Raw genomic sequence first — 26,058 nt, 5'->3', positions numbered from 1 at the left:
AAGTGGGATAAGAAAGAGTGATTTAGGAAGCCAATCATTATTGCCTGTAAATTTTTAGCTGCTGCTTTTCAGATCCTCTCTTTCTCCAAGTTGTGTTTCTGAGTAATAGCAGACTTGTGCCATTCACACAATAGCTGCCTTTTCCCTCTAGACCTCTGGGCCCTAGCACTTCAAAGCTGTACAATGGAATGAAAGATTAGTATACCAAGATGCATATATTTTTATGTGACACCAATGCTTTTAAACATTCACAACAGTACTGAAGTCCCCTTTCAGCTGCTGATTGCGTATTTATGATCATAAAGACATGTCATTGTGGTTTTAGTTGTAGCATGTACCTCAAAGATATAGCATGTTTTGTTATAAATCTGCTTACACTATACTGTAGACAATTTATATCATTTATCTTTTGGCAAATTTACACAAGGTGCTACTGTGAAAAACAAGCTCACTGAGTAGACCAGTGTCCATGACCCTTTTATATAAGACCATTTTTATCCTTCCACAAAGCTTCTAATTTAATATCAGAAAAAAAAATATATATATACATATATATATATGCAGCTGCCATTGTCCAGATAAGGCAATGTTTTCCTGACGCTCAAAGTCATAGTTTGTTTGATAGGTTAACATTTCAATCTAAAACATTTTTTCTCTGTGCTGGCCTGAAAAGATATTTGATACAGAATTGAACAGGCAACACATCTTGTCTTTATCCTCATGAAATTTTCTTATACAATCTCCAAACTTCTAATCTAAGGTTCTATTCAAATACTGTAGGTGATATAGATGAAACGGCTTATGCTGCTGAATTATGCTTCATAAATGTTTTCTTTGTTATCTTCATACCCACTTCACTTTTGGCTCCATACACCTCAGGATTAGTCAGGCTACATTAATTCCAGATATGGAGACATTAGACTTCCTACTAAGATAGGAAAGTTCTGTGATTACAGTGTAAGAATGTGATCATGAAATCTGCTTCAACAGGCAATGATGCTATAGATTTTCTGTCAATTGCAGTCTAAGCTCTTAAAAGATAAAATCAGAAAGCTGCTTAAAGATAGGTATGTGCTTTAGCATTTTCCTGCAAGAGGCTTCATATCAGTTCTCTTCATCTGTAAAACGGAGGCAACATAATTTCTTCACAGTTACAAGGGTAAATTTGTAGAGTTTTTTTCTCATTTATATGGTTATTTCATGTTTCTTTAGCAAAGTTGAGGGTGTATGTGTTATTCCAATGCCCTTTTCAGACTGCTGCACACTAGTTGTGCATAGTGGTGTGTATTAAGAGGCTATTGTTCTACAGATTAACTGGGTTCTAACAAATATGACCTCATGATACCTTCATAAAGCAAAGTAAATTGTCTCAATCTCCAAGAAATAATATAACATGAGTCTTCAGACTATTAGGCTGATGACTTTTGAAAAGCTATGAGTGGTTGCTCTTTTAAGGCATTTCAGAGTGTCCTCTAAAGTTCTTAAAATCCTAGTATTCCATTAGCCTTGCAGGAGAATTTTAGCACCGAAATGCTTGTGTGTGACATGTTTTTACAACAGGCATGAACATGGACTGCATTTGGATTAGCACCTTTTACACATCTAGAGATATGTTTGCATATACAGATAAATAGAGCATACAGATATGTCAAAGGCATGTGTTCACATAACACACACACAGAATTGTCCCAGTGGGTAAAAAGCCAGGGGGGCTTTTCAGATTTTGATATCAGCTGGAACTGCGAGAAAAATCAGGTCATTCTGAGTTCATTCCTTACCAGTTTACATGCTAACTGTGAGCTAAGGAGATCTTCAGCTACTAAAACATTACCAAGTATATTACAGATTTCATCTGATATTTTGAAAGCATTTCCAGCAACATTATTTAAAAATAAACATTCAAGAAAGTACTTTCCGAATCTTTCTTCTCTTTATAGAGGGACATTATAAGTGAGCACACTTTCTGAAGCAGATTCACATCCGAGCAATCCATATATACTCATTCTATTTGTTATGGTGTCTGTTGCTCCAAAGCAAAAGCATATAAAGAACACAAGAGAAGACCTGGGCCATCAAGCTCAGTCCTCCAGAATCATAGAATGGTTTGGGTTGGAAGGGACCTTAAAGACCATCTATTTCCAACCTCCCTGCCATGGGCAGGGACACCTCCCACTAGACCAGGTTGCTGAAAGTCCCACCCAACCTGGTCTTGAACACCTCCAGGGATGGGGCAGCCACAACTTATCTGGACAAAAGAAGCTTGAGATCCAGAATCTCATGAAGAGAACCAATTTGTAATACAGAGGCTACAGAGTACCTGTTACACCTCCAGAACACTTTCTATCACTCAAAAACAAACATAAAATTTATAATAGACCATAAACAGACATTTGCTACACCGGTATGCCAGGAAAGATCACAGGCACTGTTGTGTCTTCTGTCCCTGCAACACAGTGTGCAAAACTATGGTCCAAGTGAAGTTAAGGAAAAATCAGATAAATCATTATACATAATGTCACTGTCCGTGAATAATGGCCTGAGAAGGTAATGACATCAGTTTTGCATCATATGATGTATACAGACTCTCAACGTATAACACAGTCTATATAAAGACTGTCAATGTATAACACTGTTATACAGTGATGTGACAAATCTTGGCATTGTCTGCCCTATTTCAGCTGGAAAAGCCCACTTTACTCAAAAAAAAGTTCCATTGTTTTTTGATCTGTGGACTTTTTTCTATTGCAGAAATATGGATCAGTTTGGACATGTAGAGGGAAGGAGAGAGATATATGCATCGTAATATTATCTAATATCTGACAACCCAACAAATATTATGACTTTAAAAAAAAAAAAAAAAATACTTGATCATATAAAATCATGTGTCACCGTTGATATATAACAGACAAACTATGAAATGCATGAATTAAAGCAGCAAGGAAATGCTGGTTGTGATAGGTTCTAGATAACACAGCTGCTTCACCTCTGTTCTTTAACTTCAGCTGCATTTTTTCACACTACCAAAAAAAACAACATTATTTAAGTTCCTCTTTTTTCACTGTTATTTGCAACCTTATTCCTTAAGTCAGCTCTTGTATCTTTAGATCCAGCAATGTGTACAATCATTATAAGAAAGGCTGAATTTTATCATGACATTATACAAGGCACAAAGTGATATTTTGTAAGAGATAAAGAGAAAAATCACAAATAAGATATACAGAAAGAATATATTCTCCTTTGCAGACAGAGTTCCTGATCAACGATGAAGGATTAAAGTATACTATCTTCAGAAAATGCCAGCTTAAGTAATACTCCCACTGTGCAATAAAGAAAAAATACTGCCTGAAACAGTAATAGTTTATCCTTTTAACTGATATTTGCCTTCTCCTTTTAACTGATATTTGCCATACCACTTCAAAACAAATAAAATAAATACAGGTAAACTGTGCCACTCCAATCAAAATATATTATTAAGATGCACATATACCAAGAAGTGAAGAACATCTTATTTATTGCATGTTGTTGTAGAATACAACGAATGCAGTACTGTAAATGCATTTTAGGGTATTAGGAGGACCTGGTATTGAAAGGGAAAGAAAATATCTTACTAAAAATTTACAAATGCTTTATTTACAATTTATTTACAATGCTTTATTTTCACTTATAAAGATGGATTAAAATACAGCTATAACTGATGTGATATATGCAGAATGTGCAGAATATTCTGGCAAGAGCTACCTGTAATACTACTGCACTGGAATTGAAACCGCGATGAATAAAAGTGGACCAAAATCACCCAAATAATGATTGGAGCGATGAGTGCAACACTGAAATTAAAACAAACCAAAACATACTGTTAATATCTTGGATAGCATTTATTTTCTAGTACACAGGGCAAACATAAAGCATGTGCATTAGGAGACCATGCTATGTGACAAATAAGAAATGGAGACTATTCTGCCATCTTAAGTGCTTTAGAAAGGATAGAATTCTTGGTCTGCCTTACCATCAGAAAACCATACATTAATTTGTTTCAATGCCACTTTCCAAAAATAGCAAGAAGAAATGGCACAGCTCACTCAAGGTACTATCCTGAGCTAAGAACTAAGTTGCCCAAGCCAGTGGCAGTTGTTGAGTCCTACAAGCATTAACCTTATTTATTTATTTATTTATTTATTACTGCGAACCTAAGTCACTAAATGTTCCTCACATCTTTTTCTTCTTTCACTAAAAAAAAATGGTTAAGGGAGAAAAACAGCATTTATCTCAAAAGTTAGTTCTTGCCTTATCTCATTTTCTAGAAACTTCAGGCAAAACCTCTGATTCCAGCCAGTATACTGCATAGGTATACAGAGAAGCACCAGGCCAACCTTTTTACCATCCTTGTTTAGCATTTTTATTTCAAGAATGCTTACATTATGTTGATGAAGCTCATTAACTTTTTCCAATCTTGCAGAAAAAAAAAATAGTAATCCTATTTTTGATGTATTTGATTAGAGCTATCCATTCATTGGGAACATAAATTAAGAAGTAAGGTGAGCCAAATAAACCAGTCAAATCCTGTTCTCCTATATCCAGTGAATAGAATACTTCAGTATTACACAGTTACTTTATTTGATCTAAATATATATGTATATATTATCTGGAGTTGCCCCTATAAATTTACCTTTGAACTGCTAATTTAGAGAAGTCAGTTTGAACAGACAAATATTTATACAGGATGAGCATGTTCGAAAACATGTGATTGTCTAAGAGCTCTTTCACGTCCACTGTATACTCAGATGGTGTCTTTTCTTATCTCCTTAACTCTCTTGCTATTTTTCCTTTTTATTCAGATTCTTCACATGTTCTCACTAATAATTACAGTATTAAAACATTACCAGGTCATAAGCAACTTTGTAAGTAGAGTTACTCACTTGTAGGGCAGACTCCAGAGATAAAAATGAGCCAGAAACGTCCCTTGAAGTCATATGAGAGTCTTCAGCTGACAAAAGAATAGATAGTATTTATTAGCACGTGTCCTCCTACAAGCCTCTTTTCTGGAACAGTCAGAAAAGATATGCAAAGGAAGTCCCAAATGATGGATGCCCTGCAGGGACTCATGGACCAGTTTTCAGCATTGTGTTCTCAAACTATTTTTCAATGCTAAACTGAACTGAACTTCTCTATCATAGCATTCACCTTCCCCTGCGGAAGGATGTGTGTTTATATCAAGTATTGCTAAGTAAGAACATGGCCAGTAGAGATCATTCATCCTATTTTACCACAGCAGAGTCCAAATTTCTGTTTGCACAAATTAAAAGCTAGAGTTCTATATACAGTTGGAACCCATTCTCTGTCAAGTGGTAGAGACGAAAAACGATAAAAGATAAAAGAATGTTTTTCCTCAGTTTGAGTAACCAGAAAGTACAATACCAGCATGCAATCAGAGTGAAAGAGAGATGAAAGAGAGCTGCTGGTAGCAATTCAAATACCCTGTATGTTGCTGACATGGGCACCAAGGAGTGCCTGGCAGAAAGCTAAGATGTACTATTTTTTCTTTTCTGGAGAAGTTTTAAAACAACAAATAAATGCTAAAATAATAATAAAAAATAATAATCATAATACAAGCAACAGCATTTATTCACATGGGAAGACTACTGGAGCAGCATTCCTACCCGTTCTTGGTGAATCAAGAGCTGGATTTGATCCTCAGTCCTGAAAGCCCTCCACATACAGAATCTCCATGCATATTAAAAGGTAGTTTGAAAAGACACACAAAGTTTGAAAAAGGAGACTTGAGACTGACTTGTTTATAAAATGACATGCTTCAGAAAAGCCTTCATATAACTGAAGTGGAATTCCTTGGTTGCCGGTGTTTTTCACAAACAGGATGTTACTCAGATACTGCTAAGTGGTAACATTGCAATTCATCAATTAAAAGGAGTCGGTGCCATCAACCTGAGTGTTATTTTGTAATGCGTGAGCAGCCACTCTGCTCTAGTTGATTACAGAATCTGAAGATTTTGCCATGATATTGACTCTCCAATTCCAGCATTTCAGCCTTAAGTGAATATTGAATCATTTCTCAGGAACTACAAGAAACAGCTAAGCAGATGTGTTCAGTCAGCCTTGTCAGCTTTTCCCTCATGCAAATCCAAATGTATCAAAGTTTGATTAGCACTGCAGAGGAAAAAAAAAAAAAAAAAAAAAAAAAAAAAAAAAAGACCATCTGCTAACAAACCAAATGTATGTTCCATTAAAAAAAAAAAAAAAAAAAAAAAAAAGAGCAACAATCTATTAGATACCTGCACTGTAAAGGAAATCATAGTTTTATACTTTGTTGTTTCTCCATTAAATAAATGTACACCCTAAATAATATGGAAAGCTGTGAAAACAATGTATCAAAGGTGAAATCACATAATCAGAACACTTTTTCTTACAGCCCACTTTTTCCACATGTAAAAATACAGCAAGCACTGCTGTTGCATCCAGTTTTCAAATCAGATTAAAGAAATCCATTATTCACTGGATAAAATGATCATGATTATTTTTTGTAGTTAATCCTAAACAATTTAGATTAAATTCCTAAGCCTGTGTATCCTTAAATTCCTGTGGAAAGACTTTTGGAACACACTTTATAGCCATCTGCTTAAGTGGATGATGTAAGGTCACATTCAGTAGAAGTCTTCAATGAAAGATAAAAAAAAAAAAAAAAAAAAAAAAAAGACATTTTCACAAGTCTTGATGCTTTTGAAACGTTGATTTGGGGTTGAGAGGAAAAAGAAAAAGGGGCCCTTGCATCATTTTTTTTTTTTTCTGTTTATTCAGCAGCTATTGCTCCAAAAAGACTGCTAGCAAAACACAGAAGTTCAAGTGATATTTCATTCATGCCTGCAATATCCATTACTTCATGAAATAAATGACCCTGAGAAATGTCAGTTTATACATTTTAAAACAAGTTTTAATTTAGGCCTGTTGTCACAGTACAGAGCAATATCATAATTAATGATGTGAAACTGGTGGCTAAGATGTCATTACACATGAGGATGTCACAGTGAATCAAGTTAAACTAGCTACTAAAAAAATCAGCACTGGAATATTAGTTGTTATACACACAGTATATCAAATAAATCTTTGACAAGCTACAAAAAAGTGTATGGATTAAATATGATATGGGATGAGCAGATTTGGTACAAAGCTGGCCCAGAATCTCAAAATGCCAGCAAATCAAGGCCTGTGGATAAATCAGGCTATTTATTTGCCAGCCTGACCTACTTCTATTACGCTTATCATTCTTTGGAATACCATTCACAAGAGTCTCTCTGTCAGAGCAGAAAACACTCTTAATTCATCAGAGTTCTGATGTAATTTCTAACAAGGCTGCATACCTCCTGGAGATATGTTTATGAGCATTTTTAGGAAGTACACTGAGCTGCTCAAAACACCTTTGTCCTGTTAAAAGACAGCTTTTTCTAGATCAAATTAGCATTTACACCTAGGAAAAGACAGATTTAAAAATACTTGCAGTTGTTATTTTTCATTACAGAAACACGTTAACTGCATGCGTTATTTCTTATCTAAATATCCATGAACAATACTAAGTTTTAAGAGAGCATTGCATAACTTAACCTGTGTGACAGACTGGAGGGATAGGAGGGATAGTACCTGCTGGGCCTGGTTAAGAGCCAGGCAGTCCATTCCTTTGTCATCCTGTGGGTTAGCAGGAGACAATGGGCACACTTAACCAACAGAAAGTCCCAGCCCTAGGGATGGAAGTGGAATTTACACTTGGAATCTGTTACTTCCATAAAAATAATTTGTGGTTTGCTGTTATTCTACTGCATTCAGTTTATCTTCACTCATAATACACATTATTCATTGACTGGCTGGAACAGAAGAAAGCCGTTTAAAAACAAACAACCACAGAACCTCAAAGTCTGCCTTGTTGTACGTGTATTAATTTATGGCAGGAGAAAATTACCTGCCTGCAACTTGCACATTCTAATACGCATACCTTTTCTTTTCAAGAAATAAGCACATACGTGAGCTATTATTGCTCTTGTACATATTTTCTGTTCCATTTCATGGATATCTTTTTCTTTAATAATCCTCCGTTACTAACCTTCTTAAACTTGATTTCTACTTTTGAATACAATTTTTGCCCCTTCCTAAGGACTGTACTCCTGTGGACAGTTTCAGCAGTCACTCATGCTCAACAGTTCTGTGCCTGATTGCAAGCTGTGGGCATGCCAAAGCTAATTTTAAACTGGCTTGTTCAGACAATAACTTGAGTGAAGATTTGGCACTGAGGGCTTTATCCTGCCTCCCCCCTCCCCCTTGTATTTAGAATCCCACACTGCTGCCATTACAAGCCTCAGACCCTTTAACAAGGGGAAAAACAACAACAACAACAAAACTATTGGATGCAATGCTATAGATACAAAAGTCACTTCCCCAATATGTATAGATTCATCTTTGGGTAGTGTAACTATTCCCACAGAGTATTTTGGGAACATCCTTATGGATAGTGATTTCCCTGCCTCTCTCTTCACTACCATACATTCCACTTTCCTCTAACTTAGCCTTGGTTATCTGCATCTTACTCCCAGTGTCTATCTTTAATGAACTCTTTTGTACATGCACTCAGCCTGGTGTGCCTCTAAGGAATGTGTTTACTACTCTTTCATTGAGGACTTCTGGCTCAGTGAATACCTGAAAGAGTATCTTGTATACCCTTGTACTGCATGGACATTTTATCCTGTTCTCTCTTTCTACAAGAACTAGTAGTTAAAATCACCTTGGCTCTGACTTTAGGATACTAGCACCAAAAAAAAAAAAAAAAAAAAAGAGAGAGAGAGAAAGAGATATGGCAACACCTCACCATTAATCCTGTCTGCAAGGAAGACCTGATGAACTATTGTTACCTTGATCTTACCACTACGACTGTAGGAAACATACATTTATAGGAGAAGGGTTTACCCAGACTTACTGGGATGCATTCACAGATAGGAAGCCAGCCTCAGGTGATGTTCCCTCCATTACTTTATCCTTATTTCCCTCCTCTCTATCATTTCTTGGAGGGAGGGAAGAAGGGGAAGCACATACCACTACTACAATAGCTTTCATGCCTTAAAGGGGTGTTGGATCAGCAAAGCAGGCTTTTAGGATATTTAATAATTCTGTACCTAAAGACTCTCAGTATGGAGCAGGAAAATGCACTCTGACCTCTCTTTACTACATGACTGAAGGCAGAAAAGTAAAAATTTCACTACTGACTGCCATAAAGACAGCAAAGAGAGCCTAACAAATTCAGCAGAGTTTCTAGGGCATTTCAGGAATGAGATCTTAAAAGCATACTATTTATTATGCAGTATACCTTTTTCTCAGGTACCTTAAGGGTGTTGGTTATAGCAGAAGGTAAACCAAGGTTCGTTTGGTACAAGTGACTAGATGAAAGTAAGGCATCCAAAGGCATTTATGTTAAAATAGTGGCAATGCAGTTTTGAAGATGAGAGAGGAAAAGGAAGTGAACAAATACCCTTTGAAATTCAATCCTGTTAAACTCAAATACACAAGAGAACATGGTCACTGTATAGAGGTCAGCTTTCTGCCAACCATGGAAAACTGCAACTTGTTTAGAGATCAAATCCTTCTTTTTGTATGCTGAGATGCAAAACCTATGAGGAAATATTTAATAGTAACAATATAAGTAAGGTTTGAAATAATATCATCTCAAAATCTCAACTATTTCAAAGTCCAGTTGCTGGCCAAAGAAGTCATGTTTGAATACCACCTTACAAAAAAACAAAAAACAAAAAACAAAAAACAAAACAAAACAAAACAAAACAAAAAAAAAAAAAAAAAAAAAAAAAAAAAACAGCAAATCATGGTAGGAGATAAAGCAAGCACTTAGTAGAGTGTGTGACTGTGTGACAGGTATATTATTGCTGTTCGTAAATAGTACTGTATCCCCAGCAGCATAGTAGGCAGTTTACAGACAGACTGAATAACAAGATCAAGAGCCTCCAGTCTAAGCTGACAGTTACATAAACGGGGAAGAGGAAGTGGAATAACAAGTAGGTGCAAGGATACACATTTGTATGAAGTACCATTTCAAGAAACAGGAGAAGTCCACCTACAGTTCGCTGCTGCTGGAAGTCCTTCTCTAGTCTTTCCCTTTCCTAGCCCCTTGTCTGCCATTCCTGAACCCAGATGTAGCTCCTTCATCAAATTCCTCTCTGCCTCAAAGAATGGTTGAGGCATAGAAGGACCCCTGGAGATCACCTGGTCCAGCCCAGGTGTAAGCCAAACCATGAGCCAATTTGACTTACTAGAACATCTAAAACTTACTAAAAAGACCCTAAACCACTTGGTACTGTCAAATGAGCTAGATCAGGTCCCAAAAGGGGCCAGTGAGATCAGATCTAGCATAAGGGGCAAGATTAATCTCTCTGAGGGCAGCCACTATTTTAGTTTGACTGCACATAGCCATCCCATATTCTCAGCTCCATCGAATATTGCTTTTTTTTTTTTTTTCCAGTAAACTAGCTGAGTAGGTGCAGGGAGGTAGTCCATTGCATCTCTTTCTGAGAGTGTGCTTTGAGGAGCATTTTTATTCTGCTTTGCCGTAGGAATACTTGTCTGGCAAGTGAAACATCTCAGCTGCATTTACTGAGGTTGCCAAGGGCACTCCAAATGAGAGATTAAAGATCCATGGGATTTATACCCCTAAATCCCATAGGTATTTTCAAAAACTCTGTAGTAGGATTCTCAAGGTTATTTTCTTCTAGTACACATTTTTACATCTAACCTCACTACTCTTTAAGTGACCTCAGCAGAGGAACTTCGAGGAATTCAGCCTGGTGTTGTGCTTCTGATACAGCAAAACCATAAGGGATTTCACTGGGAGCCAAGCCAAAGTAGGTGCTATGGCACTTGAGACTGTATGATTACATGGTCATCTGTGAGGGTTTCTTTTCATTAGTTTGCTTTTACAGATGTGTGAACATTTAGTAGTTTGGTTTGGTTTGGCTTGTTGCTTTTCGGTGCGTGGTTTTTAATCAATTCTCACTACACTCTTTTTTTTTTTTTCATAACCAAAATATATTTTAAAGGAAGTGGAATTTTAGTCAAATAAATTTTCTTCTGCTTTAGTCTTGATTCAATGTTTATTTATCCCCTTCCATAGCATTGTGTTCTCAATTCCGTTTTCAAGCCAATCTCAGAGAAGTGACAGTTCTTACCCGTCCACAGACCAGCAGGCCAGCAGAGAGATTTTGCAGCATTACTGCTCAACTCATTTAGACTTACACCAAGACTGGGTGATCCCTGAGAGGGGTCTCAACCTCTGTGACCTCCCACTGCACTGTGCTCTGCTGCTAATCACTCTTCCATCAGTCCCTGAAAAGCAGTTTTACATAATCTTCAGCAGGCAAAAGGAATTAAAAGTATTGTGCCTGCTACTCTACTGCTCTCATCAAGTTACAATTCTAACCGAGTATTTGCATCTGCCCTTATATATATATCTATATACATGCATATCTGCATGTGCATATGGACTGAGAAAGAAACTCAGTTAACAGACTATGGTGCTAGCTACAGAAGCTTAGGCAAAGAATGTTAAAATAACCCAAGACAATCAATATTGTATACTGGAAAGTTCAAGTGTGAGCTGACTATATTCATTTTTTATCCAACATCGCATATATTAATCTATAACTGTAATAGCACAAGGTAAGAATAGAGCAGTGACTTGGATGGATACTGCACTGACCTCTGACTCCTCTTGTGATAGGTCCCAATTATAAACCAAGCACAGTAATTTCTGCAGGCTTGTTGAAGACATGTGGGCTCCTTCAATCAAAATTATCTTGGGTCCCTTGCAAAAGCAGCAAAAGAGAACACATCAGTGCCTCAGTCACCTCCAGCATCTAGAGCACATTGCCACCTGCAATGCAACCACTGCAGAGTCTAAATTACAGCAAGTGAACACTGGACACACATTACCTCAGCTGCTCCTGCCAGAGAGGCAGTAGCTCGTAGCTGATTTCTCCAACTGCAATAAAACTGACTGTAGCTTTTGATGGCATTACTTTACAGTGGGTGACCACTGATATTCAGGTCTCTCAAATCCATATCTTCAATTAAGAACATCAGTGGATTACATAGAAAATTTTAATGATAAAATACATCACAAACAGCTGCATTTGAGGATACATCCACTTTTCAAATCTAACACAGTGAACTCTTCTCTGCCAGAAAAGCCAAAAGGTCAAACAGGATCAACCCTTCCTCAAAAGCTTCACGTCTCCCTCGCCCATTACCCTTTAGCAGAGCTGAGCAGTTCTGCACACAGCCATCAGGCTGAAGCTGGGTCTGCCTGGGAAAGGAACGAAGGAAGCAGTGGATATTAGGTGTAGCTTGTAAATGAAAAAGCAAGTGACTGACGAATAAGTGAGAAAGTCAGCAAGGAAGAACAACAAGCTGTCAAAGGATCGTTTTTTGATTGTGAATGCTGGTATTTCCTCCAGCTTCACTGTGATAACTCACAAATGGCAAGTAGGAATGGTTCCCTCTCAGTTGCTGGCACACAAACTCAGGATTCCAACACAGCACTATGGTGAAAAAGCAAGCTCACCCTCAGTCTAAGCATGGCATTCATATTCCAAACACCTCCTTTCACAAAAAAAAAACAGGTGTCTGACTTGAGTTCAAGAGTCTGACAGTCAGTTACACTTAAGTGCTTACAAGAAAAGCACTGTGCAGTTAATGCTGGAAAATAAATACTGGGATTATCACTCAATACTGGACCAGCCAGCAGCAGTAGTGAGTGCAAGCAGACTTCCACTGTGGCATTTCACAAACCTAACAGAGAAAGGTGAGGAAGTGAGAGCCTCTCACCTTTTTGGAAAGGCACAACTAGAGAAGAGGTTACCACTCAGGAGAAAGCGATAAAAAAAAATATCTTGTAATATATGCTGGTAATTGAGGAGCTACTGCTTAATCCTGTTCATAGGTTTAACAGCTTCTGAGGGAATTTAAATAAGTTAAGGAGGTTTAACATTCCCTTGAGAGATGAGTCCATGTATAACCTTGTATTTCATAATTAAAGATCTCTTTGATCTGTTTGACCCAGAAAATTGATTATAGTAAATTATAATCAGAACAACCACCTACCTGATGCTACGAATAATGCAGGAAAACTTCAGGACCAGCTTTAGTATGTCTGGACAGACTACCAAGGGTGTGGGGCAATAGAGGATTTAGCTGCACAAAAGACAAGCATATGCTTTTTAGCAAGAAGAATAACATCATCACCTGCTTCCCCTCACTCCTCATTAGCACTAGTCATAGAATATGAAAATGCGCATAATTTTAACAGTGATGTAAGGGTATAATAACAAAGAACCCTTAATCCCTGGACTGGGGTGAATATTAAAAAAAAAAAAAAAAAATTAAAATTAAAACAAAAACAAAACAAAACTTTATTGTGACCAAGAAATGTAAACTGAGTCAAAGGAAGGGCAATGCAAATAAAATAGCAGCTTGACCTAGGGACAGATTGTCATGAGCTATTATGACTTCTATAAAAAATTGTATAAATTTAATTAGATTAAATATTGGACATGTCAATTTAGTAACAGCTAGACATAAACAAATATAGATGAATACAAATTTAAAGCATATTAATATTTAAAAGTAAAAACCAGAATTATTCCCTTGCCTTAAATCTCCATCTTGCTCTCCCTCATCAACCTGCTTCCAAAAATCATTCCTTTTTCCCAGGAAACTGCATTTGGAATTAGCAAGCAGGAAATTTGATGTTAAGGTCATAAAGACAAAGACCAAAGGCCAACCATGGGAAATAAAGATGAGGAATACAGAAAGGGATTTTTCAAACACAATGGCAATATGGAACTATTTTAAAGCAAGAAATTTCAAAGAAAAGCATTAATTCCTACTTCTCAGACTATTTGAACTCTACCAAGACAATAGCTATCCTTTACATTCAAATTGTGATCCCACAGACCATACAATATTGTCAGTCTTTTCCCTATAATTGAGCCATTCCAAACCAAAGAGCTATGGCATAATTTGTTCCATATGGGAAAATGATAAAAATAACTTCATTCAGCAATCTTTCAATCCCCAGGTAGTTTTCGTATGAAACCACATGGGAAATGTATGCTACAAATCAAAGTCTTGTGCAAAATTTGTATAGATAATCATTACAAGGTGTGAAAGAAACGCTATCCACAGGAGTCACACCTTTATTAGCTTTGATTAAATTTTTTTTTCCTTAAACAGTTTTTTTTTATTATTATTATTTTATTTAGTAATTTTTCCTCTACAAAGATTAAACCCTTAAAGATGAGCTACTTGATCTTAGATCTAGCTCCTAAGCAGAAAGCTCCTTAAACACCTTGTTCGTGGGTGACAGAAGATCATAAATTGTTGAAATACAGCTTACATTTTGCCAGCAACTGAATGTTGACTGACTTTCAGTTGTAACAGATTGAAAAACTGAAAAGAGCAAGTTACTTCTATAGAAATTCAACTCATTGCCCTATTAATTGCCCATTTATTTGGCATAAAGAATGTAGCATATAATTATTATTTATTGTTGTTGTTGATTTTTGTTTGTTTTGTTTCATTTTCCCCATTTAGATAATATCATACACTTCTGTAACTGCTTAAATAACTTTTGGAGTGTTTCAACTTCACCATTTTCAAAACATATTCCAAAGTATGTACTTAAATTTGGATAATACAGGTCATCCTATTTAGTCCTATTTAGTCCATCCTATTCTTTGGACTAAAGGTGTAATTTTATGCCAGTGTAACTATTAAATGTAAAATTGGTAGGAGACATATGCTAATCTTAACTAGACTAAGATGAAAACTCACCTCATTTTTTCTTCAGTAGGATTTTATACTTGGATAACTATGTTCAACTGTCCCTCTCAAAGGAAACATCCTGTGAGATGTTTCTACTATACTATAGAGTTTCTAACTTCTATAGAGTATATATAGTCTATAAATTAAATACATTCCATAAAATACCTGCAAAAATAAAAATCACTTTCTTAAGACAGTATCACTTCTCAGTGATTAGATATCTTTAACAGATGAAAGGCATACCATTCATGATCCCCCAAAATCATAGGAAGTCTTAACATAGGTGTTAAACAAAACACGGTCACAAAACATCTACTTCAACCAAAATCACCTGGTATCCTATCCTGCAGGTATGTAATCAGCACTAAAACCCATACTGCATTCTAGAAAGAATACAAATATATACTGTAGGTAATTTTGATTGAATCTGATAAAGCATATCCTATATTCACCAATTAGAAGAATTTTCTGTATACTTGGCTGTAACTTCCCATTGTGGGGCAGAGACTTCAAGGTCAAACTTCTGCTGTAGCCCTGCCTTTTCTTTTAAGTATCTGTTGCAGTCATTTGATTGCAGCATACACAGCACACAGCCAAATAAATAAGGAAAACATTAAGCAAAAGCCAGATAAGAGGTGACTGCTGAGAGCTGCGAACTAATGATAATGCTTTTTTTTTTTTTTCCAGTGATGTACTCAGCAGTATACCTGCAATAACTAAAGTAGCAGATAATCCCCCTATCTTCTTGTAGAATCCCAATGATACCAATTATTGTCAGAGGACTACATTTTTAGTCTTACAAATAGCATCCACTGGCTTCAATTTTTCCCTCTTAAGAATGCTCAAAATAGCAGCAGCCCTTTTACGCTTTGGTTGACATTGCAAATCTATGTCTTCTCATACTATATCTATGTGATAGTTCTTCTAATTGGATCTATTTGTGGGAGGAGGAAGGATCCATAGCAGAAAGCCACACAGAGGTATATTTTCAGAGATGAGCTAGGAAAAATATTGAAGCAGAATTTTCATCAGTATGACAGGAGCTCTGCATCTAATTTCCATGAATTTGAAAAATAGAAAACTTTTCCTTACAAACATGATTTTAAAATAGACTAATATTCAAGTAAATCAGATGTTGCCTTTTTTTTTTTTTTTTTTTTTTAAGTCAGTCTCAAAATATCCATTCAGAATATTTAGGTAAATCTCTGAAATAAATCACCTATAAAAAACAGTGGAGATTCTGAGATACAGTCCTTGATGGACATCAGCAGTGGTGCAGGCAGAGACTGAACTCTTCATAGCCCACAGAGATTACATTACATTTACATTACATTACATTTACATTAGGATAAAAATAAATTACCATTGCAGTGAAAAATATAGTAACCTTGCCATAAAAAGAGCTTCTATGCTGCCTTTTATATCAGATATTTTATGAAGAAAAGTGTTTAACTCCTTAACGTCTTTTAACAGAGTAATGTCAATGGCCTTTTTCTCACATATGGATTCACAGCAATTGTTCAGTTCATGACATAAAAACTGTACCACTCATGGACATGGACCTCTGCCAGTACCTTAAAATAAAAAATAAAAATAAAAATAAAATAAAATAAAATAAAATAAAATAAAATAAAATAAAATAAAATAAAATAAAATAAAATAAAATAAAATAAAATAAAATAAAATAAAATAAAATAAAATAAAATAAAAGCTTTTTTTTGTGTGTTTGTTTGTTTGTTTTTTGTCTTGTATAGAAAAATGCTAATAGTAGAGGCTGGCAAAAGGGAAGGAGAGGAGGGAAGGGGAGGGGAGTATGAGAGTGAGAAAAGAAAAGAGGAAGGAAAAGGAGAAAGAAAAAGGGAGAGAAGAAAAGAGGGAGAGAAAAGGAAGAAGAAGGAAGGGGGGAGAGAAAAAAAAAAGGAGAGAAGGAGTATGGGGCAGGACAGCAAATGTCAAGTCACTTTAAATGGCTTATTTACCCCAGATACATCGCAAGCTTAAAGCTAGAAGAAAAAACAAACAACAACAAGAATTAGGATTGTTCTGCCAAAAGAAGTAGCACTTAATAGCTCAACAGTTATAGCTCTATATGAGAATATAGCAGACCGAGATCCTATTTACTGCTCAGCCTGAGGGAGAAAGGATTCAAAGCTCATACTTTTCATTGTCTAAGAGGTGACTTGGCCATTAGCTAAGGGGGATGAGCTCCACCTCTTGCTGTGAAAGCTAATCCATTTTGTAAAAGCTACAAGTTCAGTGGCAGCAGGAATGGTGCCCAAGTGTCCCAGCTTCCACAGACCTCTCTTACTGGGATATTTTTAGACCACTCTAAACACCTGTCAGATTACATAACACAAATTTTCACAATAAAACCCCACAGTTTTTGGCCTATCATCTTAACAACAGGACTTTGATTAAGTCTTTTAGCACTGGAGAACAAACTGATTGAAGTCAAAATCTCTCTCCTTTTCCCACCAAACTGTATAAATTAAAAATTTCAAAGCCCACTGTAGTGTACAAACAAGGTAATTTTCATTTTTAATAATATTTTTCGATTTCAAGCATGTTCTTCATCACATTTTGGGGAGGCCTGGAGGCAGGGGACCAAAAAAGCACCAGCACCTAGAAAGGTTAGTCACAAGTTATTAAGAAGTGATTATTTTTGTTTCAGGTGTTTCCAGCACAGACTTTGTAAGGTCAGCACGAGCACAGAGCTATTGTTTAGATGATAATAGCATTGCCATGAGAGTGTCATTCAGATCTCCTGAGTGACTTCCCCCTATCCAGAGGGATATGTTACAATTCTTGCTTCACTGCCTTTAGTTCTGCTTCATGCTAAATTGATCCCATGCTGCGGTATTCTTGCCAATAGCACTTTTTTCTTACAACAAACATTTCTAAACTTAAGAGTTAAAGCCTCTGGTTGCTGCTGCAGTGCTCCCTGAATTTCTGCTTCAGGTAAGAAATTTCTGAATCAGCAAGAGTTTTAGTATGTAACTATCGGCATCAAGTTTCAGGAGAATGTCTGTATTCCCTTTCACAGAATAAGTTTTTGTTGCTTTGATTCTTGCAGTTTATACTTCAAGATGAGGTAATCTTAACATTCAAATTCTCCTCTAGAAACCCCAGAGTATTTTTTTTTAACTGCAAGAATTTCCATTGTTGAACTTTAAACATAAATAAATAAATAAGTCATACCGGTACACCTGTCAACTTACTTTTGTCTCTCTATTCCCACCCCAGTGAAACTGTGCATATCAGTTCACTTCAAGACAGGCATATACCTACATTTCACATCCAACATGGACCACCAAATCTCTCCAGGATGCTTACAAGAGGGCACATTTTGAGAATGATGCTCTCTGCCTTGAAGTAAAGCAGTATAGATGCACACACTGTACTTCTGTCAAACACAAGGGGAGTAAGAAACAGCACTTTATCCCTGGCTCCCAGAGAGGGAAAGCGAGAGTAGTGGTGTGGCAGTTCTTTCCAAAGCCGCCTTCCAAGCTGCATCCTGCAGGCCTTGGGAAACAGTCCAGAGGAGGTTCAGAAAGCAACATAGCCCAAGAGTTCTTTATAAGATTGGCCCAGAAGAATGATATATGGTTAAGAAATAGTGGGTCTTAACTACATTCCTTCTGGCACAAGCTTTTGTATTGTAAAATCTCCCAGGAGATAGCTCCAGAGGGGTAGCTACTGGGGCTCTGACTCCTCCCAGTTGGTGGGACAGAGCAGCAAGCTGGCAAGAGGAAGAAGCTCTCCAAGACGTGGGAGATACATAAGTATCTCATCTTGTAGAACCGATCTGTGTCTGTTGTACTGCAGTTAATTAGAGAGAAACTTATTTAGTAAATGAAAATATCCTTTTCTTTTGAATCTGTTTAACAGAATCAAAATAGCATTATAATAGAAAAGCTGTTCCCTTTTTAATCGTTCCATCAGAATGAGCCTGCAACAAACAGTTCATAATTGAATTACTCAAATAAATATAGCAGTGTAAATCCAGATACTTTCCCTTATTAAAGAATTTTGATTATCTTCATTATCTTTAATATGAATTCTGGACAGAAAAAAAGAAATAGAATATGCAAATTAATTACTTGCTTTCTCTTTGTGAAATTAACTATTCATAATATAAATGTTTCAAACATGCAATTATTAAATATCTTGTCTTAAAATAATAATTCCAGGAAAATTCAAACCATTAGAAACTCTTCCATTAACTTCAGTTCACTCAAATACCATTGTAAAAAAATATCTCCTTTTTCTCACTCAGCATAACTTTTTAGAAATGAGTTTCAACAGCAAGATAAATACCTGTGACAGCATCACTGAACATAAATACTTGAGAGAAAAGAGCAAAAGTCTGTATAAATATAACATTTATTTAGGGCTAGATATAGTAGCTCTTTTTGCATACAGCACTGTCGTAAAACCAAAAGAAATGTTTGATCTTGCTATTTGTATGATAGAAAATCTGGGAAGTAGAGAGAAAGTTACCACACAAATAACTGTGAAATTTCTGCTTGGAGTGTTTCACCTGTTCTTTCTCTTTCTATGGATGTTCACACCTCATGTGTAAAATAGTAATGAAACTTGGGGAATTATGTCATGTATCTTACAAAAGGTGCTGCATATTTGTTGTTTCCACCAAAAATCATTTATGTCTTGTTTCCTGGAAGAGCTCAATACATGATCAAACGGTGACATACACTTCATTTTTTTCAGGTCACATTGCTTAAATACACGGTATCTTTTTTCTTCCCAACATCGCAGCACTGATCAACTAGTTAAATATACGGTATTTGATAATTTATGTTGTGTCTAAATGGACTTGTCACGTTGACTTTCAACAGATATTTTATGGAAAGGAAAGGAAAGGAAAGGAAAGGAAAGGAAAGGAAAGGAAAGGAAAGGAAAGGAAAGGAAAGGAAAGGAAAGGAAAGGAAAGGAAAGGAAAGGAAAGGAAAGGAAAGGAAAGGAAAGGAAAGGAAAGGAAAGGAAAGGAAAGGAAAGGAAAGGAAAGGAAAGGAAAGGAAAGGAAAGGAAAGGAAAGGAAAGGAAAGGAAAGGAAAGGAAAGGAAAGGAAAGGAAAGGAAAGGAAAGGAAAGGAAAGGAAAGGAAAGGAAAGGAAAGGAAAGGAAAGGAAAGGAAAGGAAAGGAAAGGAAAGGAAAGGAAAGGAAAGGAAAGGAAAGGAAAGGAAAGGAAAGGAAAGGAAAGGAAAGGAAAGGAAAGGAAAGGAAAGGAAAGGAAAGGAAAGGAAAGGAAAGGAAAGGCCATTTATAATCCTAGGGATTTCTTTACATAGATTTCTTTTTAAATAATAAAAATGTTTTACATCAATTCCTGAATTAATTACACACATTAATAACAATATTTAATGCCACACACAAGCACATTGTAGTACTCAAGAGAACAGGAAACATTTTACCTTCCATTACATTATTCAGCTTTTGATATATCTCTCATGTTGCATTAAAAAGTGTCATGATTACAATTATAAGGTATGGTATTTGATGTCTATGGTATTTGATGTCATTAGTGAGCTGGATGACACAGGTTCAAGAAAAATAATTTATGGTGGGACCAACTCACTTAAGGTATGCACACATGTGAATTTGAGTTGCCTAAAACTTTAGGAAACAAACTAGTCAAGATACATGTAAAGTGAGCCCTAGTAAAAACGTTGAAAAGACAGCTGTTTCTGAAGATTGCTATAGGATGGTCCAATCTAGTAACATTTTTGCATGTGTCACTGATTGTGCAGAGCTGACCAGCTAATATAATCCTCACTACCTGAGCCAACTCTCACACCCAAATATCAGGTATAAACAGGCAGTGGTAAAATCCCTCCCAATATTCATATACTTATTATAGTCAGAAGAAAGTCTAACATGATGCAAAGCATCAACTGACACTAAAGCGACTTCTATCTTGTCTCTATCATCAGCTCACAAATCTGCTTTACTGATTATTCTTATTCTCCCGTCTATTGACTGTATTTGTCAAAGTAGATTGTATTTGTCTTCACCTACTGAAAATATTCAGATATCACCTTCTGCAGTTTCCTCAAGGAACTTTTCAGAACAGAATTTAATCTATGCCCAAAACAGCTTAGCATAAGTGTATGGTTTCTGGAGTCTTCGTCCTAGTTGGCATCTCGCTAAAGCACTGGTATCTAAAGATTCTACTTAAAATCTATTGATACTACAGTAACAAATGTCCCTACTGAAAGTATCTCCCTGCTAACGAATACCATACATCTTATCACCCTCTTCTTTACAATGGGATACAGGCAGACAGTATAAGTGAATAGCAGGTATTGTCACATCCCTTTCCAAAGTTATTTCACTTTTTGCATCTTACAGAGTGATAAAAAAAAGGGGGATGTGATCTCTCTCCTCCCACCATTTCCATCACAAGAGGACAAGTATAAAACTTGAGAAAGAAAATACTGATCTAGGAGACCTATAAAGGAGGTCTTTTTTAATATCAGCCTCTTCAATAAAACCAGCACTTCTGAGGAGTTCCAGCCACTGCCTAAAAACTGATCTCTAGATTATTATTCAAGGAATAGCAACATCTAGGAAAGTCTGAGAAAAAGCCCCAGGATGACAAAGTTCTCTGTTATCTTGCTCCTTTTCCTTTTGCTGTAACTCCAGAAGATTCTTGTAGGAAATCATGATGGCTAACACTGATATAAGAAATGCCATCATTTTTGCTAGTTTTTGTTTTTACTCTGAGTCTGAGAATGCCTTCTGATGGCAGCTTTCCACAGAACTATGCCCTTTCAAGTTCAGCAGTGGGCTGAAGGAGGAACGAGAACAAAGGCACATTTTATTTTAATCCTTTGCTTAATTTGGTTTCTTTCAGGGGCAGGGGAAGTGACGATATGAGCAGTTTACTTCATTCAAGTGAATTGCCTTTATAATCCAGTATTATAAGTTAATTCCCTTATGACTACAGCAAAATCATTGTCAGTATCACTAGTAATAGGTTTAAATAGTTTTTGAAAGTGTTTCTAAACACTTAAAGATGTCCAGGCTTTATTCCATCAAAGTTTGTAATCCACTGCAATCTCACGCAAATTTGATCTGTGGCTGTCTTTTTCCTCAGCTGCAGCAGATCCTCATTTAAAAAGAAACCTCAAAAAGAAACACAGCATGTCAAAGAGCTAAGTGGAGGAAGCTTTAAAGCCTCCAAATAAAACACCTGCTTCCCACTGCCAGAAGCGGTTACCACTATGCATCTAACAGAACAGGAACAAACCATGTTAACCCTGCAGAATCACTTGCAGAAGTGGTCACCTCACCTGTGTTCCCAACAAGCTCACTTGCTGAAGGACTAGTGATTTCCCTCTTGCACTGTCCACAGACAAGGGGCAAGGATAAAGAATTCTGGTAACTGCCAAGGATATAGGATCACCTGCCTGACAGCCCCAATACCATGCTGATGGGGACCAGCTGCTGATGAGCTGTATCTCTGTGTTTTTTTGTTTTTTTGTTTTTTTGTTTTTCTCTTCTGATGATCTCCCATGAACTTGTCAGAAAACCAAACTTTCTGGCATGTTTTGGTTTCATTGCCCCCTAAGCAAAGTTGTGTAAAATGTGTCACACAAACCAGAACAGCAGCAAAGAGATATAAGTAGGCAATGTCTTGACAAATGAAAGAGGGTATTTATGAAAAGTACAAACACAGAGAACCCAGCACAAGAAAAGCAGAAATGTTCCTAAGTTTCAAAAAAGAAAGGGTATGCCTGGGCTAAGAGCAATGATTACTGCAAAAAAAAAGTTAAATTTTAAGATCAGACTGAAAAAGCACATATAATTTGGCAAACTTAGTTTAAAGAGAGAGGTAAACCAACAGATTCATATGCACAAATGGAATTTTAAATCATTCTAGTTTGGTCATGTCACATATATTTATGTCTTTTTAATCTGATCTGATAAAGAAATCTCTCTTCATTTTAACACACATCAGACTAATAAATATTTTTCTACTATTTATTTTTCATTAATAGGTTTCAAATTGAGCATTTATCTTATTTTTTGATTTGTCAGAATCACATCCCAGCTATTTAAACACAACTTTATGATGGCTGCTGAGAATGTTTCTGCCTGCGATTCATAATCTCAAGAGGTACGGCACCTTCAGACAAAGAATCATTATAATTAGTTACTATCAACTGTTAGAAACCAATGTGACAGATCAAATTACAATGTTGAGGCAAACTATGTTTACTGATCAGTATAAGTTCAATTGCAATAACCACTGATCCATAGCTGACTTGTAATACAAGCCAGTGTATTTAAAATATAAAATGCCAGCTTTTACCCAAGCTACTAATGCCTGGGAAGTAAAAATGCTTAGCTGCAAGCATCAAGAGAAATAAAAGTTGCTGAGTTAAAAATATCTTCATTTGAGCTCTACAACCTTGGCAATTCTAAAACAAGCAGGGCCCATTTGATATGTCTTATATAGCTTTCAACTACCATCAGTGTTAGGTCAAGTTCTTTAAAATTTCCCAAAGGAACACAACTAAAATCAAAAGACAAGATTTGTAGCCAAGATTTTCAAATACATGTATTTTATTGCATATTATACCACTAAATACATGGCATGTTTTTGTTTATTTTTTTACTTATTTTTTCCCCCCTATTCTTAGGAAGGTACTTATAACCAAGTAAACCCTTTCCTGTAGCAGGCTTCACATTTTAATGCTTTAAAGATCACTTTGATACTAATAAAATATGTTTTCACAAATACATTTTCCCTCGAGATTGTTTTTTTCCACTTCTACCTCATCATCTTTAACTATCTTACCATTCTTGTGCCAACCTACTAGTATTTTCACTGGATATCAGTACTAGTGGAAATGTTTTTGTGTCCCTTACATCCTCTTGCGTATTGATGCACCAATCTGCAGTGGCTGCCTACAAAATGTGTCCATGAAGGAATTTTCACTGCAAGGCCGAAAATAAAAGATATTGTCAAGGCGACAGTTTGGGTAAATCAGGTAATTTCCCACATTCATATTTCTTAAAAACTCTACATCTCCCACTACCCAAATCAGATCATTTAGCATATTACCCAATATGCTGCATGGTCTTTGGTGATACAGATGGAAAACTATACCTAATCTCAACGTTTTGAGAATCTCATGCTTTGACTATAGATCTTATTTTTCTAAATAGAATACTCTATGTTTTCTCAGTAAATATAAGATCAAAACGTCCACGTTTATGAGATTTCTCCCACACAAGATTTGAATCCCCCACATCAGTATTTGAATTTCCCATCTTCATTTCAGCAGGATCTAAGAAATAATATGGTAAAAGCAGCAGGCTTTCCTAGTTTGTAGCTTTTACCATTCACCCAGTACAAAGGATTACAAATACTCTTAGTATGACAAATGAAAAATGAAAAAAAAAAATTGAAAAGAATGCTTTGAATCCTATTCACACAGTCTGTTCCAGCCCCTGCAAGGAATGTATGCTCTCATGATTCTTGCTGTGGGCAGTAAAGAAAGTAAGTTTTATGTATTTTTCCTTATCCTTGGCTTCAGTAAGTGTGATTTTTTGTTTGGTAAGTCATCTGATTTTTAAGATGAGTAAACAAGATTATTTTTTTTTCTTCTAAATAAGGAACATGATTCTTGGATCAATTAGCACAATATTAAAAAGGATCATAGAATCATAGATTTATCTAGGTTGCAAAAGACCTTAAAGATCAAGTTCAACCATCATCTTAGGAAGGGAATCCACATACAGGCTCCATGAAGCTCTGTTAATGAAAGTGACCCACAGCCTTTGAAACTTTTGCTGCTATAAAGTAATATGACTATACCTTTGCTCTGCCAAGTTGTTTATGTAACAAATACTTGTGATTGTCTGATAGCTCTATGGCTTCTTACAGCATACTTGACTATCTCTTTCCTACAGAACCACAACTATATCTGATTCTTTATACAAATAAGGGTTGTTTTTTTTGTTGTTTTGATTTTATTCCACAGCTGCTTACTGCAAGCTGAAAAGCAAGTGAAATTCCAGTAATAAAAAGATTAGAAATGTCTAGTAACCTTCATCAGCTTTAATCTCAACATGACCTATCTTATCTTCTAGTGGTTACAGTCATATAGTTTTGGTCTCCTCCTTGATTTTAGTGATTTTTTAAATTACTTGGGATTAAAAAAAAAAAAGGAAAAAAAAAAGAAAAAAAAAAAAATAGAGAGACTTCTATCTCTCTACCTTCTATCAGGTATCTCTACCTGTTATCTTTTTTTTTTTTTCCTTTAACCTTGAAACTCCAAGGACTTCAAGAGAATACAAAACTCACAGAAATTACATTGTGTAGGAAAAATCCCCAGCTGGCTGAGAAAGAGATGTGGTTTGCTGTTCCCCAATGAAGGGATGGTGAAGTCAGCAGGAAAAAAAAAAAAAAAAAAAATCTTAACTAACAAATAAACAACATCAAAACAGTCCAGTCAAACATATTTTAAAATATCTTTTTATTCTGGGCTTGTGTATACTAGAAATAGAAATACCACTATATAAATCTTTTACAGATAATTGGTCATGTTTTCTTTTTTCCTATGAATACCTCAAAATTACTTTTCTTTTCATACATGTTGAGCAGTTCCCAACAAGAACAAGTACTAATATACTCTTTGAGGCATCTTTGGTTCCCTGTAGGAATTCTGTAGCACTCTATCTGCTATCACAGCCCCAAAGTGAAACAATAAGACAAAGACACTAACATTGCACAAAACCTAAACATCACTTCTATCAGCCTTCTCTTTCACTTGGGCTAAGAGACTAACAAGACTCTCTGAGTACCACCTGGAGACTATTTTATAGCTATCAGCACTTTGCTTTTGGTGCACAAATGCTTGGTATTTGTAGTTATGAAACTATTAAAATATCACAGCACACCCATGCTTTAAATTCACGACTCCCAAAGAGTATGCCATTACCTTCAGACGTAAGAAATCATTAACACACTAACAAGGCAGAAAGAATATCACAGGGAAAATAAAATTTGACTTGGTTATTGGCTTCATAAAATGCATCAAAGAGTACAGATAGTATGGCTGTTTCTGTCAGTGCACTTACATGGCACCACTTATTACTCTTTCATATTCTTTCATGTTACATTTCTTATTATGTCATTGACTTAAA

At 36.0% G+C, this 26,058-nt stretch overlaps 1 long non-coding RNA gene across 1 annotated transcript in view; it reads right to left on the bottom strand.

The window, feature by feature from the left end:
• LOC311431443 overlaps nucleotides 1-26,058 on the bottom strand; it is a 58,902-nt gene that overhangs the window by 12,572 nt on the left and 20,272 nt on the right. The window contains exon 2 of the long non-coding RNA XR_014689436.1: nucleotides 4,917-4,984. This is a non-coding gene — a long non-coding RNA (uncharacterized lncRNA). The remainder of the gene's footprint in view (nucleotides 1-4,916; nucleotides 4,985-26,058) is intronic.

The sequence above is a fragment of the Aythya ferina genome, assembly GCF_964211825.1.
Source record: "Aythya ferina genome assembly, chromosome: 2".
NCBI lineage: Eukaryota > Metazoa > Chordata > Aves > Anseriformes > Anatidae > Aythya > Aythya ferina.
This window is presented reverse-complemented; position numbering and strand designations above follow the sequence as displayed.